The sequence below is a fragment of the Ostrea edulis genome, chromosome 10 (assembly GCF_947568905.1).
Source record: "Ostrea edulis chromosome 10, xbOstEdul1.1, whole genome shotgun sequence".
In the NCBI taxonomy this organism is placed as follows: Eukaryota; Metazoa; Mollusca; class Bivalvia; order Ostreida; family Ostreidae; genus Ostrea; species Ostrea edulis.
In genome coordinates, this window is record NC_079173.1 from 18,578,158 (window position 1) to 18,594,217 (window position 16,060).

The 16,060-nt window shown below is 33.2% G+C and overlaps 1 protein-coding gene and 1 pseudogene across 2 annotated transcripts in view; both read left to right on the forward strand.

Moving 5' to 3' along the window:
• LOC125682897 (leucine-rich repeat-containing protein 15-like) overlaps positions 1–16,060 on the forward strand; it is a 334,249-nt gene that overhangs the window by 141,967 nt on the left and 176,222 nt on the right. The gene's annotated exons all lie outside the window — the stretch shown is intronic.
• Positions 12,905–16,060, forward strand: part of LOC130046495 (ribosome biogenesis protein wdr12-like) — a 17,129-nt pseudogene continuing 13,973 nt past the window's right edge.

Below are 16,060 nucleotides of genomic sequence, written 5' to 3' on the forward strand. Positions count from 1 at the left end.
ATCATTTCTATTTTTTACTAAGATAATCATTAATCAAATATAAGATTGAACCTATAATTCTAGAGGGGTGGAATTACCTTAAAACATATGCACTATGTATACCAAGTTTGGTCTTACCCCAGAGTCAGAAACCTAACCCCATGGATTATTACATCTACATTTTTAGTAAAGGCCTTCCTCCTCTACCTGACTATGCATACGTTTTTCTTTAGATGGGTGGATTTCCGAATACTAGTCAAAGAATGACAGTTTTTACCCTGCCCTTAAGGCTCTGGGGGTGCAGAAGCCCCACAATTTACAACTTGTAGTTACATGTGTAAGAAGAAAATCTAAATTGTTTAATTGTTAATAAATGTCATCACTGACCATTTTGTCACCGTCCTAATGACAAACTCCTAAATATCCACTGTGTTTCAAGTTAGTACTGATAGCATTAAAGAAGAGTTCCTTTTTAAATGTTTTAGTAATACACATAAACACTACATGTACATACATTTGTACCAAGTTTGACCTTGCCCTGTGACAGAACTTGTACCCTAGGGATTATGAAATTTACAATTTTCGTAAAGGTATCCCTGCTGTACATCACTATGCACTTAGTTTTCCTTTATGATGTACAGTTTTTGCCCCAAAAATGGTTCATACCAAATTTGAAAAAAAAATATTGAAAGGATAGTTATCAGTTCAAAATGTTCAATTGTTACCTAAATTTACTCAGAAGACAGGTCACCAGAGATTACCTATGTGACCTAAAATTCTTATCGAAAACCAAAATTGTAACAAAATAAAAATATTCGGGTAAGATATCAATGCACATTTGAATTGCCAGTGCATTACTACCCTAACAAGTATAGCACTGACTCATTATTCAGTGATTTTTCTACATTCTTTACAAGGGTCCTGTGGCTTTCCAATTGGGAAAAATTATCGACATTCCATTTAAATTGGGAGAAATCAATTTTGTCCCAAATAAGTTTCAAAATCATATCAAACATTATATTATTTTTATTTTACACATCTAATTTTCTTTAACCTTCTAAAATTTTCAACTATTCTATCCAAATTATCATTCCCATAACTCTTTGTTAAGTCTTATGTATATATTACACATCAAATGTTTAATTTTTTTTTTCAAATACTTTTTACTTGCATAATTTTATTATTGGGAAAAATGAAGCAAAATTGAGGGGAAATGACAATTTTTAGGAGGGGAAAGGGACGAAATTTTTAAAAATGGATGTTGTTGGTCTTTCTCCTGCCCCGATCACAAATTCCTACCAACATGTGTCAAACTCAGGTGACTGGGCCAGTAGACCTTTTGGATTTAACATTGATTATATGGTATGTACAATATAAAAACTGAACATTAAACTATGTTTACTTGTTTATATTTATTAATATCACTTATGAAAAATGCATTAAAATTTATCACACATTCAAATTAATATCAAAGGGTATTGTTGTGATGGAATGATTTCTTATCATAGTCACAACGCAGGATAGAAGAACTTTCCGATTGTTTTTCCCAAGCTATTACCAGATCTCCAATATGCACGACGTCTGTAAAATCTGTTAAAAAAATAAAAAAGAATTAAAAATTTTCAAATATAATTGAGGACTTTCATCTAACAAAAAAATGGGGGGGGGTTGTTTACTTTAAATATGAATGATTTTTCAGGAATTAATTTCTGATTTAAAATTAATATAAAATGTACACATGGTCAGACAATAAAATGAGTAAAGATAAATCATAAGAAATTGATCGAGGCACATTTTATGTTTATTTGAAAGGAAGTGCATAAAAGTGTTAACCATTCAGTGGGTTTAGATCTTCAAATAGGAGAGGTTCATTATGACTATGGATCATAGTGAATCAGGAGACCGAGTGCCCCCTCTCCATATTGAAACAGACGAGAAGTGTTATGTAACAAATACATGTATACACATACCTGTAACCGTTTTTTGCAGTCAGTAATGTTAAATAGTTCTCTCTCTCTCTCTCTCTCTCTCTCTCTCTCTCTCTCTCTCTCTCTCTCTCTCTCTCTCTCTCTCATTTTATAAAGAGTTTGCTAATGCAAGTCTTTAATCCTTTTCCCACTTCAATACTTGTGTTTTGTGATAGATACTGACAGGGATAATCAGTTTTCGTTAAGTTAGTTGCTGTTTTACGGGTAAAGCGTGCGCCGATTGATGATGGGCGTTGAAGCAGACAGGAATTATTATGTAACAGATATTCACATACCTGTGACCGTGTTTTTTTAGTCAGTATGTGTTAAATCTCTCTCTCTCTCTCTCTCTCTCTCTCTCTCTCTCTCTCTCTCTCTCATTTTATAAAGAGCTTGCTAATGCAAGTCTTTAATCCTTTCCCTACTTTAATATTTGTGTTATACATGTTTTCTTAAAACATTTGTACAAAATACATGTATAGAATTATATTCCTGAAAAATAATTTATGAAGCCACCAATATGTGATTGAATCAATTTTCGTTAAGTTAGTTTTGCTGTTTTACGGGTAAAGCGTATTAAATTTTATATACACATGCATCTATGTCAACCTACCATTGTATTGAATGTATGGCTCAATAAATGTAAAATGAGAAGCTTTTAAAATATGTGACAAGTCGGTTATCTTCTAACATCCTCGTAAAATTCACATTATCAAAGAGATGGGCGGTATATATATATATATATATATATATATATATATATATCACAATGCGAAATATTACCATACATTTAAAATTTGAGCATCACTGAAGAGACATTATTTGTCGAAATGCACATCTGGTGATCAAAATTGGTACCGTATTAGTTTTACATTTCGACCCCTGGGTCGAAACCTCTGCCAGTGGACTGTTAATCCCCGAGGGTCTCTACATCCCAGTAGCTAAGTACATCGTGGCTAGCTTGAAAACATGGCTGTATATTTAATTGCTGGAGTAAAATTTAGAAATACATTTCAAACCCTCATGCGTAGTTCTTATCCTTGAACGAATTTGACTGCAATTTTTAGCACTCTAGTTTTCTTTTTAGCTCTTACAAGTTTATTGTTATTTCAGCTTGAGTATCACTGGAGAGACATTATTTGTAGAAATGCGCATCTGGTGCATCAAAATTGTTACCGTATAAGTTTTACATATAAATGTATTTGAAGAATATACAGATACAAGATAAACTACCTTATTCCTTTTATCAAAAAATACAATAAACCATCATTTATCATATAAAGTTCCACACATGTTATATAATCACGTTGGGGGAATACCTTTCATACCACATGTGTTTTTCTACATGCAAGGTGAAGATAACGAACAGTGATCAATCTCATAACTCCTACAAGCAATACAAAATAGATAGTTGGGCAAACACGGACCCCTGGACACACCAGAGATGAGATCAGGTGTCTAGGAGGAGTAAGCATCCCCTGTTGACCGGTCACACCCGCCGTGAACCCCATATCCTGATCAGGTAAACGGAGTTATCCGCAGTCAAAATCAGTGTGCCAAAAACGGCTTAACAATCGGTATGAAACACGTCAGACAGCATTTGACCCAATGCGAGGTTGTATTGACGAACTAGATTGTTATAACGACCATAGAATTTGCGACATGCTGACTTCAATCGAGACTGTTGAAATACCTGTACCATCAACTTGTTTGTCAGTAGCTTATCTCGATTTAAAAACTGACTATACCCAGAACAAGCTCTTGTATATCGAATCAGTTGAGATATATAAACACCATATGCAGGTGATAATGTAATATTGCTACATAAATGTGGGAAGTTGACGATGGAGAAGCTGAAATAATCCCGTTTGTCATACAGTTGAGTTGTTAGTTTGCCGTTAATGTCTACTTTTAATAAAATATCTAAATATGAAGCAGAAGTGGACGACTCTGTGGTGTCCTTATTTCGAGCTCACAGGGATATATCGCTTAAAATTTTACATCTCTAATTTTCAGCAGTATGGAATTTTATACATGTATTTACAACAGGTGTTGTTTGTTTTCACGCAGTTGATACCGGAGAAACAGAATTTAATGCCTGATTGATTTTAATTATTTTTGGACAGATTTTGGTATATTTGTAACAAGGGCAATGCAAAGGTAATAGCTACTGATTGGATAAGGGAAACCCACAACAAACTCCCAATCAAAGTTGTATTGAATAAATTAGAGTGAAATACTATAATCATTTTAATTATGTTTTCCCGATGAGTCAGAAATCTTACATCTCCTTGAAAACTTGCTTCGATATTCCATTCCATAGAATTTAAGCAAAACCAAGTGTCTTTATCTTATGTTCTCCTTTCTAGTACTAATAATGATTAGTGGTAGAATACACGGGAGTACCATATTAGGTGTTTTAGATATCAATCAATTTGAAGATTCATTACAATGTTGAATTCTATAATCATTACACCATGGTTAAATCGTATATTTCAGTCACTTTCTCGTATAAAAAACGGTAAGATGAAAAGGTTAGGATAACGAACGGTGATTAATCTCATAACTCCTACAAAGAATACAAAATTAAGAGTAGAAACACGGGTTACTGGACACAGCAGAGGTGGAATCAGGTTCCAAGAAGGAGTAAGCATCCCCTGTCGAACGATCATATCCGCCAAAGTCTTATATATCTATAGTCATTATCAGTGTGTAAATATAAATAACGCTTATGAATCAATGCAATTTACAGATGCAAATAGACTAGGAATTATTACTTGTGCACCAAATGCAGATAGACCAAAAGAATATTTGAAATATCAGCGTCCCATTAGTCTTTAAAGTGGTTGTCAGAGATAAAAACAGACAAAACAGTCTGGATCACCTGTGGGTGTTATCTCCATTTTGAAATATCCATGCATTTTCCTTTGATACAGCGCCACTTATTTAAGGCATATTGGTATCAACTACTAATCCAAACTTACAGCACTTTTACCTCTTTTTGATACACAAAATTTAGATAACTGAGAAAGACAATCCAGTTTTGAACAGACAGAAAAATTACCTCCTCATTGCTATGAATTAAACAAAATATCATGTAAAAATATTTAATCATAATCGAGTACTGATGCCTTTATTACGGGTGCCCCCAGCAAAATAACTGTTTCAGCACTTGTTCTATGTTTGCAAAAACGTTATTTCTAAAGTTTAAACAAACAAACAAAACAAAAAAAACAGCTCTTATAAATATATCCCAAGTTTTAAAATTTTGTTTTCATTTTCCTATTGCTCAGAAATTAAAAGTGTTTACTTTTTTTTAAATTTATATTTGGCAATTAAAGTGCAGAGATGTCAAATCTGAACTGTATTATTGAAAAGTTGAAAGGCAGAAATATATGTATTGAAATTGATTTATTCATACTCAAGCATTTTGCATTAATAAAAATCTACTATAATACCAAAATCAATGAATGAAATGTAAAATAAAAAATAGATGTAAAATTTTCTGATGCTTATTTTTCTTCAGTTTTGCAAATCATATTATTTTCAACTTGACATACATCTTTAGTTTATGAAATATCCAGCAACATATTTCATTTGAATATGTATGAAGGCCCAGACATTCATGTATCAATATTTCTTTTTGAAATGAAATCGTTACTTTGTGGGATATGATCATCAAACTTTCCTTATTCTTGTTTAACTAAACAATATGTTTTTTTAAAACACTAACGACCCCGGATTATACAAAATGAAAGTGGAAGACGTTGTATATTTTAAATTTACAAAAACTAGATCAATGGGTAATATCAAGGTCAACAAACCTGGTATCTTTGGAAAGGTCTTTTCACAATAAATGCACATTATGTAAATATATACCAATGACATCAGGAAAAGTCTAATAGAATGGAAATCAATTAATGAAAGACTTCTGACAGCTAGGTTCTATTCCACATATGCTAAATCATCAGTTATAGCATGCTATGCACCAACAGAAGTAGCAGAGGAAGACAAAAACATATTTTATGAGAAATTGCAAGAACTCATTGAAACAACACCAAGACACGATATTTTAGTTGTTATTGGCGACCTTAATGCTAAAGTTGGTAATGAAAACATTGGAAAGGAGGCAACAATGGGAATGCATGGAATAAGAGAGAGAAACAATAATGAAGAGATACTTGTCGAACTGTGTGAAGAAAACAGTCTTGTCATTGGAGGGATTATATTCAAGCATATAGATATACATAAACAAACATGGACATCTCCAGATGATCATACCAACAATCAGATCGACCACATTATCATCAATAGAAGATGGAGAGGCTCTTTGTAAGATGTGAGAGTCAAACGAGGAGCAGACATTGGCAGTGACCATTCTCTAGTTATTGCGAAGATAAAACTCAAACTCCGAAAAGTAAGAAAGAAAACAGAAAGAAAGTTAAGACTTGATGTTGATAAATTAAAAGAACCATCTATCCTAAGAAACTTCCAAATGGAGCTGAGGAACAAATTTAGTGTGCTTAACGATGAACAAGAAATGAGCATACATGACTTTAATAAAACAGTCTATGAAGTGGGAGATAAGATCTTGGGACCCAAAAGAAAGAAATCAGAAGAATGGATTTCTAAGAACACCTGGAAAGTTATAGATGAACGGAAGGATGTTAAGAAAAGGCTGATTCAAACAAATTCAGAAAGAATTAAAGACCAACTAGAAAACAGATATAGATCTTTAGATAAGGAGGTAAAGAAAAGCACAAAGAAAGACAAACAAGCTTACATAGAAAATTTAGCAGATGAAGCTGAAATGACAGCTGCAAGTCAAGACCTTGGAAAGCTATATAGAATCACAAAAATGCTTACTGGAAGGTTTAGCAACTGTGAAACAGTAGTGAAGAATGAACTTGGACAAATAATTGCAGGAGATGAAGAGAAACTGAAAAGATGGAAAGATCATTTTGAGAATGTGTTAAACAGAGGCAGTCCCGCAGTTGCGGCCATTATTCAACCTGCCACAGAATTTCTAGATATTAACATCGAATCACCTTCTATTCAAGAAGTTCAGGATGCTATAAAAGCTCTAAAAAATGGTAAAGCACCAGGGCAAGATGGAATTCAAGCTGAGTTATTAAAATGTGAAGCAAATATCTTACCATCTACACTTACTCGTATACTAGAAAATATTTGGATTACAGAAGAAACACCTGATGATTGGAAGATGGGGCTTATAACCAAACTACCAAAGAAAGGCGACTTATCTGATTGTAATAACTGGAGAGGAATTATGCTCCTTTCTGTTACCAGAAAAGTCCTTAGTAGAATTGTTTTCAATATAATAACCAGGGAAGTAGATACCTGTTTACGAAAAAATCAAACTGGTTTTAGAAAAAGGAGATCTTGTAGTGACCAGATATTTTCTCTAAGGCAGATAATTGAGCAAAGCAATGAGTGGACCAACACGCTTTATGTCAATTTTATTGACTTCCAGAAAGCATTCGATAGCATACATATATGTAGATAGAAATCCATTATGGAAAATTTTGTCTCATTATGGAATCCCATCTAAAATTATTAGCATCATCAAAGTTTTATATTCAGATTTTAGAGCAAAAGTAATTTGTGGTACTGAACTTTCACCTGAACTAGAAATTAGAACAGGAGTTAAACAAGGCTGTCTTCTGTCACCGCTTCTCTTCTCCATGTGTGTGGACTGGCTTATGAAGGAAATTACAAAAGACACAAACAGGGGCCTGCAATGGACATTCACGGAACGTTTGGAAGACCTTGACTTTGCTGACGATAGTGTCCTTCTTTCTCAGCGCCTAATTGATATACAAGCTAAAACGAACATACTGGAAGAAACAGGAAAACAACTTGGTCTTTACATAAATACTTCTAAAACCAAAGTAATAAGAATAAACACCGAAAGAGAAGATCCTATTTTGATCAACAACCACACAGTGGAGGATGTAAATGACTTTATTTATTTGGGAAGTAAAATTACAAAAGATGGAAACTCAGAAATCGATGTTGACCACCGTCTATCCAAAGCCAGAGGAGCCTTTGCAAGTTTAAAGAAAATCTGGAACTCCTCAAAAATCAAACTTAACACGAAAATCAAGATCTTCAATAGCAATGTAATTTCAGTTCTTGTATATGGTTCAGAATCCTGGAAAGTCACAAAAACCATCTGCAATAAACTTGCTGTTTTCCAGAGGAGATGTTTAAGAAGAATTCTAAAAGTTTTTTTGGCCGAATAGAATATCAAACAGAGAAATTTACAACAAAACTAAAACAACAGCAGTATCAGAGGAAATTAAGAAGAGGAGGTGGCGCTGGCTAGGCCATGTTTTGAGAATGGATCCCACATCGATCCCACATGTTGCTCTAAGATGGACACCAGCAGGGAAGAGAAAAAGAGGTCGCCCAAAAGAGGCATGTAGGAGAACAGCAGAAAGAGAGATGAAGGAACAAGGATGGACTTGGGGACAAATAAAGACTTGTTCTCAAGACAGAGCATACTGGAGGTCTCTAGTGGAAGCCTTATCTGCAAACCAACACGAAGAGGACTAAGTAAGTAAGTATGTAAATATAGAAGCAGATTCTCTTATGATTTGAAATCAATTACTAACTATCCAAATTTTCTAAAAGTAGGTCAAAGGTCAATGTTATGGTCACAAGGTCAAATATGTTAGTGTCAATGGAAAGATCTTGTCCTAATAATTGCACATACCAAATATGAAATCTTTACTTTTTATCGTGTAAAAGATACGACAAAGTATTACGTGTTCTGCTACCGACAGACAGACGGACAGGCCAAAAACTGCATGTGGGCATAAAAACTGTCGAAATGCCAATATCGATGAATTATCTTCCAATATAGAAATTAGCAATAAATAATTTTTATTCATATGTCGATTCAATATATCCCTCTGAACTCGAAATAATCGTCCACTTTTGCTTCAGACTTAGATATTTTATTGAAAGTAGATATCAACGGAAAACTAACTATTCAACTTGATGACGAACGGGATGATTTCAGCTTCTCCATCGTCAGCTTTTCAAATTTATGTAGCAATATTCCATTATCATCTGCATATGGTGTTTATATATCTCAACTGATTCGAAATGCAAGAGCTTGTTTTGCGTATGATCAATTATTAAATCGAGGCAGGCTACTGACAAAGAAGTTGATGGTGCAAGGATTTCAACAGTCTCGTTTAAAGTCAACATTTCGCAATTTCTATGGTCGTTATAAGCTTGCCAATACAACCTATCATTGGGCCAACTGTTGTCTGACTTGTTTTATACTGATTGTTAGGAACACTGATTTTAACTACGAATGACTACGTTCACCTGATCAAGATATAGGACTCACGGCGAGTGTGTCAGGTCATCAGGGGATGGTTACTCTTCCTAGACACCTGATCCCACCTCTGGTATATCCAGGGGACAGTGTTTGCCCAGCTTTCTGTTTTGTATTGCCTGTAGGAGTTAAGAGATTGATCACTGCTCGTTATCTTAGCCTTTCATTTAACATATTTTAAATAAATAATTGTTGCAAACGATGGAATAATGTTTCTATTTTCCATAAATATTTGACTGACTTACATAATATCTGAAGGTGGGTCCTTAGTCCTGGATTTTTGGGGTTTAGGTAGCATTTTTTTGTGTGGAATCAATAAATTAACATTCAGAGTAATTAAAAAAGGCAAAACAGTTAAGGGTTTCCATATTAATTTTCATCACATACACCACTAAAGTCATATACCCCGATGTAAATTTTTATGAAATTCATTGGAAACAGTTATGTGTTGTTATTTTAATATAAAAACAACAAATATTTTTTGAATTGCATTTATTTATCGGGAAACATGTCAATAACTAAAACACATGTCATTTTCAATATGTTCATCAAGTTTTAGAATAATATGTGCAAAATTATTGAATTAGCGTTATTCCCTAAAATGTTAAAAAAAAAACAAACAAATGTGGACGCATTTTCCTTATAGCATGGTTTACATATCATTTTTTATGTTTATATTAGTAGAGTTACATCTGTTATAGTTATTCATGGGAAAAAATCCATACCTTTCCTTAATAATTTCAAATCTATAGCTTCCAGATTATGTATACCCCCATCAAAAACTGAAATCTCTGGCACCATACAGCTGAGCTATTTAAAATCACTCGGGATTAAAATTTTATGTAATTTCATGAAAAGACACAGATAATGATTCCTTATCACCTTGGTAAAATGTTTGTCAATAATAAAGGAAATATATCGCATTATGGACTTGATAAATAATTGAATGAAAACAGAGTTATTGTCCTTGGATTCAATATTTTGAAACATATCATTGACTATTCAAATATAACTAAGACTTTTGAAATATTTTATGGCTAACAAGATTTTTTACAATAACTATTGAAAAAGATTCCAACAAAATTTATGTTTCTATCATTAAATCATTGACTTTGCAAAATCCTATGACGTCATCTCTCTTTTACAATTTAAATTCCTAATTCAATTCTTCAACTTTTGGTCATGCAAATGGACGTGGATGCTAGGTAGTGCGGGCGTACAGCTAAATTACTGCAAGGCTTTTATATGAGTCTGAACAAACTGAGCAATTGAAGGAAACATTTTTTTTACGGAAAGTATTTATTCAAGTAAAAACGAAGTCCTTGTTTTTCTTGACATAATCATGTTATTCGCTCCGCGGAGCGAATTTGTTTGACATGTTTGATTATACGTGTTAACTATTGACTTTTTTATTTCGTGCTATTTATTCCGTTTATAAAAGCAAAACTCACCCATTCACATTTACGGAACGTAAAATACATGCTAATTCGCTCCGCGGAGCAAATAAGATGATGATGCCTTTTTCTTGACATGTATGACAATAATATGGGAATGAAGTCAGAATTTTTCTCTGATTTTAAAGGGTGTTAAAAATCTTATCATGGATAGTTGGTAAAATGGGTAATAAAAACCGGGCAGGGCCGGGCCGGGTCAGATCACCTTCGTAATTCGAATTTTTAAGTTTTCTTCGTTATTTTATTTTCGTTTGGTGTAAAACTTCTTAATCATAATCTGGATGGTACATTGGATCTTCACTACAAAAATTACGGCATAATTTTGCTTCACTGGGAAAATATCAACGTTTGTTTATTTCAGGTTGGTAAAAATCAGACCTTCTCTAACCGGTACACTGGAGAAGGGTTAGAGAAGGTCTGGTTTTAATTAGATTGACACACTTTTCTACGATTACGATTGAAGTATGTAACACAACAATGAAACTACACATGATTTAGATAAATATTATTATGCCGAAACCGGATACGGTAACCCGGGCCAGATATTAAAATTCCGAATAAAATGAGGATGTTAGCTATCACGTGCATGATCTCATGAAACGAGACACTGCGCGGTTCTTACCACTTGGAGGTATCTTCATAAGAACCATCTTTTTAATTTAAATTTTAACCTAACTATCATTAAGTTACTTACGGCGGCGTATTCGTGCCAATTTAATCTAGCAGAAAAAATAAGAATAATTGTTTCTACGATTTATTAAATGGTAGAAACGATGTAAAAAGACGCGTCTACGATTTAGAAAGTCGTTTATACGATTTAGAAAGTCGTTTCTACGATTTTTAGGTCTCGGGTGACATTGCAATTGCTAGTCGTCTGTCATCGTGCGTTAACAATTGAACCTTTTTATCTTCTTGATAAGTATGATCAATCCAATTCCTTTCAAATTCGGTATGAAGCATCTTTGGGACAAAGGGGACATAAATGGTAAATTTCAGAACTCCTACATCCCTTGAGCCTTAAAGACAGGGCAAAAACTGCCACAAAATTAAATAATTTTCAACAATCTTCTTCTCTACCACCACATATATGTAAGAAAAACTAAATGCACAGTGATGTATCTACATCACTATGCATTTAGTTTTTCTTATAGAGCAAGAAGACCTACCAAAATTGCAATGTTCATGATCCTCAAATTTAACTTAAAATTTAACAACCATATGCAGACTTACTTGAGTGCCATTTTGAAAATAATATCATCAGTTTGTGTACATATACTGTGTTGTTAATTGTTTCATTTAAAAATTAGATATATAATACCATCATTTTATATTATGAATATGCACACTTCATATCTTGACGTTTTAAGATGTTTTTAAATTATATATCTTTTATTAATGGAAGAAATGAATACTAGCACTAAAAATACAATATTTAAAGTCATTATTATACAGATCATAATTATTATGGTTAAAATGTTTTTATTGCTCTCCATATAATCCTCTTTAAACTCTATCTTCAGTTTAAATATTCATAAATTAGGCATAATTTATCAGTCGGTGATATTTTTTTAGGACCATTATTATTGGTTAATTAATCAAAGCATTAGCAATTAAATCGAAATATATAACGCCGGCCCGGGTCGACCGCATTCGGTTTCCTTTTGGCCAGGGTTTGGAAAAATCGCCGATAATCAAGATAAAAGGCATTTAAATGGTCAAATAATGCATTAAGTATCAAATTCAACTCTATGTGAATTGAAAAAAAATGCTAGGTTTTCAGCAGCAGATGCATATTATACAGAAAATATGCAATAAAGTGTGTTTTGGTCTCGCTAGACGCTACCCATTTTACCAACCAGATGTCATACAATCATTGAATTCCTTACCTATAGGTAATATTATGTGTTAAAATTTGTGGCGAAGACTAAATGTATCATTGAGAATATATTCCGTAAGTTTCAAAAGAAACGATGACATATAAACGAAGAAAACTAAAAAATTCGGATTACGAAGGTGATCTGTCCCGGCCCGGCTCGGTTTTTACTACCCATTTTACCAACTATCCTATCATGTTGTCAGCATGAGTTACTGCACTTAATTGCGCTCTTTTTACATAGAAGGTAAATTTTTCAAGGATGTCTGACGAAAACATCCCACACGTGCAAGCAAAGTTTTTTACTAAACAGCCACAGTAAGAATACTTTTACTTAGTTATGTATAAGATGATTTAAGACCAAGTCATTAGGCACAGCTAGGCCTACAGTCCCCAATATTTTCAGTAAAAAGTGATTAAATTGCCTAGTGTTACTCAACTTACTGGAACATACAGTATGCAGATTGTTGGGGTTCTGTGGTCTGCTGCCAGCCTATCGAACAGAGATTGAAACATGTCAGCTGATATTGCCGTAGAAAGGAATATTGTTATGTTCACTGGAGGTTTTACACACACCATCCATTCCGGAAATATCTGTATTCCCCTTTGTGAATAAATAATAAAATAGGGTTTTAGGTCTTAAAAGTCATGGATATTGGGCATTTTCCCTGCCACACAGATTTTTTGGGGGGTCTATTTACATCACAATTGAATTCAAATTGAAAGGACTTGTCATCTGAAGCTAAATTTCTTTAGTCATTCACAGGGACTTGTTACTGTTTAAAAATATAATGTAGCAAAATATAGTATTGTTTACTTTTTAAAAAAAAAACCAACAACCCAGCAGCAAGCCCCTGTGAAGCATGCATGTGTTTTGTACAGTAGAATGATGTAGTAGTGTTAGATACATGACCTTCCAACTAGTTCTATAAAGCTAGTATGCAACACTACTACAATGGATCCGTGATATGAGTGGAATATTCTCGAGAGGGACGTTAAACAATATCCAATCAATCGATCTACTACAATGACATGCCAAATAGGCCTTACACAAAAGTGTGCTTCCTTATTGAAGCTTGTAGACATTGCATTCACCTGTTCATCTGCTGGGTTTATAGCTGACAACGCTTATCTTCAATATATTTCACATGCACAACTGGCCATGTTTGGTTACAAGTCAGTGCAAACTCTGTTGATTTACATTCATTTAGTACATATCATCTAAGAGCGGTATTCGCTGAAATGCTAATACATGAACTATTTTCCAACAAATATCTTTTCATTTGAATATTTCAGATGCAATAATGTCTGTAAATAAAAGTTGAATGAAATAGTTCACAATGAACTTGATGATTATCTTCCAACTTTCAAGAAATTATTCTATATCTAGAGGAACTATTGGTTATTTAAGGTAGTGATTGCATGGGTCATTGAAAATTAATGAATTATGAATTTTTTTGATTTTTACATATTTTGTAGTTTACAGTATCTGTAACTCATTATGAAAGTATCATATATGGTTTTCACAGAAATTGTGATGCTACGGTTGTCATAGTAACCCCTCTTGTTGACTTTCCGTAATAAATGGTACAGGTATTTCAGGTGATGTTTAAAACAGATACAAATGGGGCAAGGGATACAAATTTTATATCAAATTGAAGATAAAGCCTTAAATAATATATAATTTGTATCAATATGTCCATTTATTTTCATATGAAGTAGACGCAGGGCTGCTTATGAGCAATTTCGCAATTTTTAGAAGGCAATTATTCACCAAAGCAGATGTATTTTCACCCCCTGAGGAATAAATGACCAATTATTTTTTTTTGTTTTTAAATATGTCTTAACATATGTTAGAGGAATTTTTCATGAAAGTATCAATATTGGTTTTCAGGTTTACTATGGTGCTATGATCACTATAGTTACTCCACCCCCCTCCTTACATAAATGCTGCAGGTGATAATTACAATAGATATGCATCTTACATGCATTTATTTCAACTCATATTAAAACTATGAAAATGTTTTGATGTTTATTATTGAATTTATTCTACATTACTGTTGCTTTGGAGATGTTTTTATTACTTTCTGTTTGAAATTACTTGTATATTCATGCTCTGTAAATGTATGTTAAAACGTGAGAAATGTAACCCATCCGATGTAAACTGTGCATTGTGACGTCGATACCTGCAAGTCTTTATTTTTTTTTCCTCTCCTTTCAAACCAAGCGATTATCAAACAACAAAACTTTCTTACTTTTTATATTATAAGAAATAACTGAACTAATTGAGAAAAAGATATTAACAGTGCTTTTCAGAATACACACTTTTTGATTTCTCTTAACATCCACGTTACATAGCAGCATTTTAGATTGATGTGCACTAACACAATATACATGTTATGAAATTCATAGCATTATATATTATGATTGTAATAGGCTTAGTGGTTTGTGAATTAAATTTACGTGCTGCAAGACTGAAAATTAACAGGGGGGTACATGTATCATGGAGACTTAGGGCCTAATGACTATTTTTTTTAAAAAAAGATAATGAAAACATAAGGGATTTTTCATTTGTATTGTATTTCATTTGTATATTTCTAAACATCTTTTCACTTTACCCTGTGTCTGGTTATAGCTGACAAGTCTGTTTCCATCATCTGTCATTATTACTGATGCTTAAGCGCTTGACGTATTCCGGAATCGGAAACGAAAATAGTCTCTTTTTAAATACTAAATGAATAAACCACGTGATGCCTTGCAATCACTACCTTAAGGAATGACTTTAATTTTGGGGCAAGTTATACGAGTATAACCTGGTTTGGGTCAGTTTACGCTTTATAATCCGTGAAGCGTTTATCAAAATGTACATAAACTCGGAAAAATACAAGTCAACTAAGCCGCGCAATGATTCACTTAGCAACAGCGACTTGAAGCGTTTATCTGTGAAGCCGAAGGTCGCCATCTTTAATCAAGGGGGTGTATCCCAATACCAAACCAGGATATACAAAAATAACTTGCGTTCCTTAATTGGAATTTGACAAGGATACAATAAGAATTAAATTATTTTGCATTATTATTAATTATGTATTTAAAAGATTTAATCAAAAATACAGGTACTTGAATGCTATTTACAGTAATTATATTTCAATAGGTATTCTGTAACGGACACACCCTATTCCGTTCCAGCTTCTGTGGGGGCAACATAACTTAGTGCACTCATCTGTCAAGTTTTAAAAGGTAGGAACAATTTTAATGATTTTACATTTTTACCACTCAAGTTAGAATTGATCCAAGAACTTCTCAAACTGCTTCATCAATGCAGAATTACTTTAAATATTAGAAACTTTACACATGCATGAAAAAGGGAAGATAACAAACAACAACCAGACTCATAACTCCTATCAGCAATACAAAATAG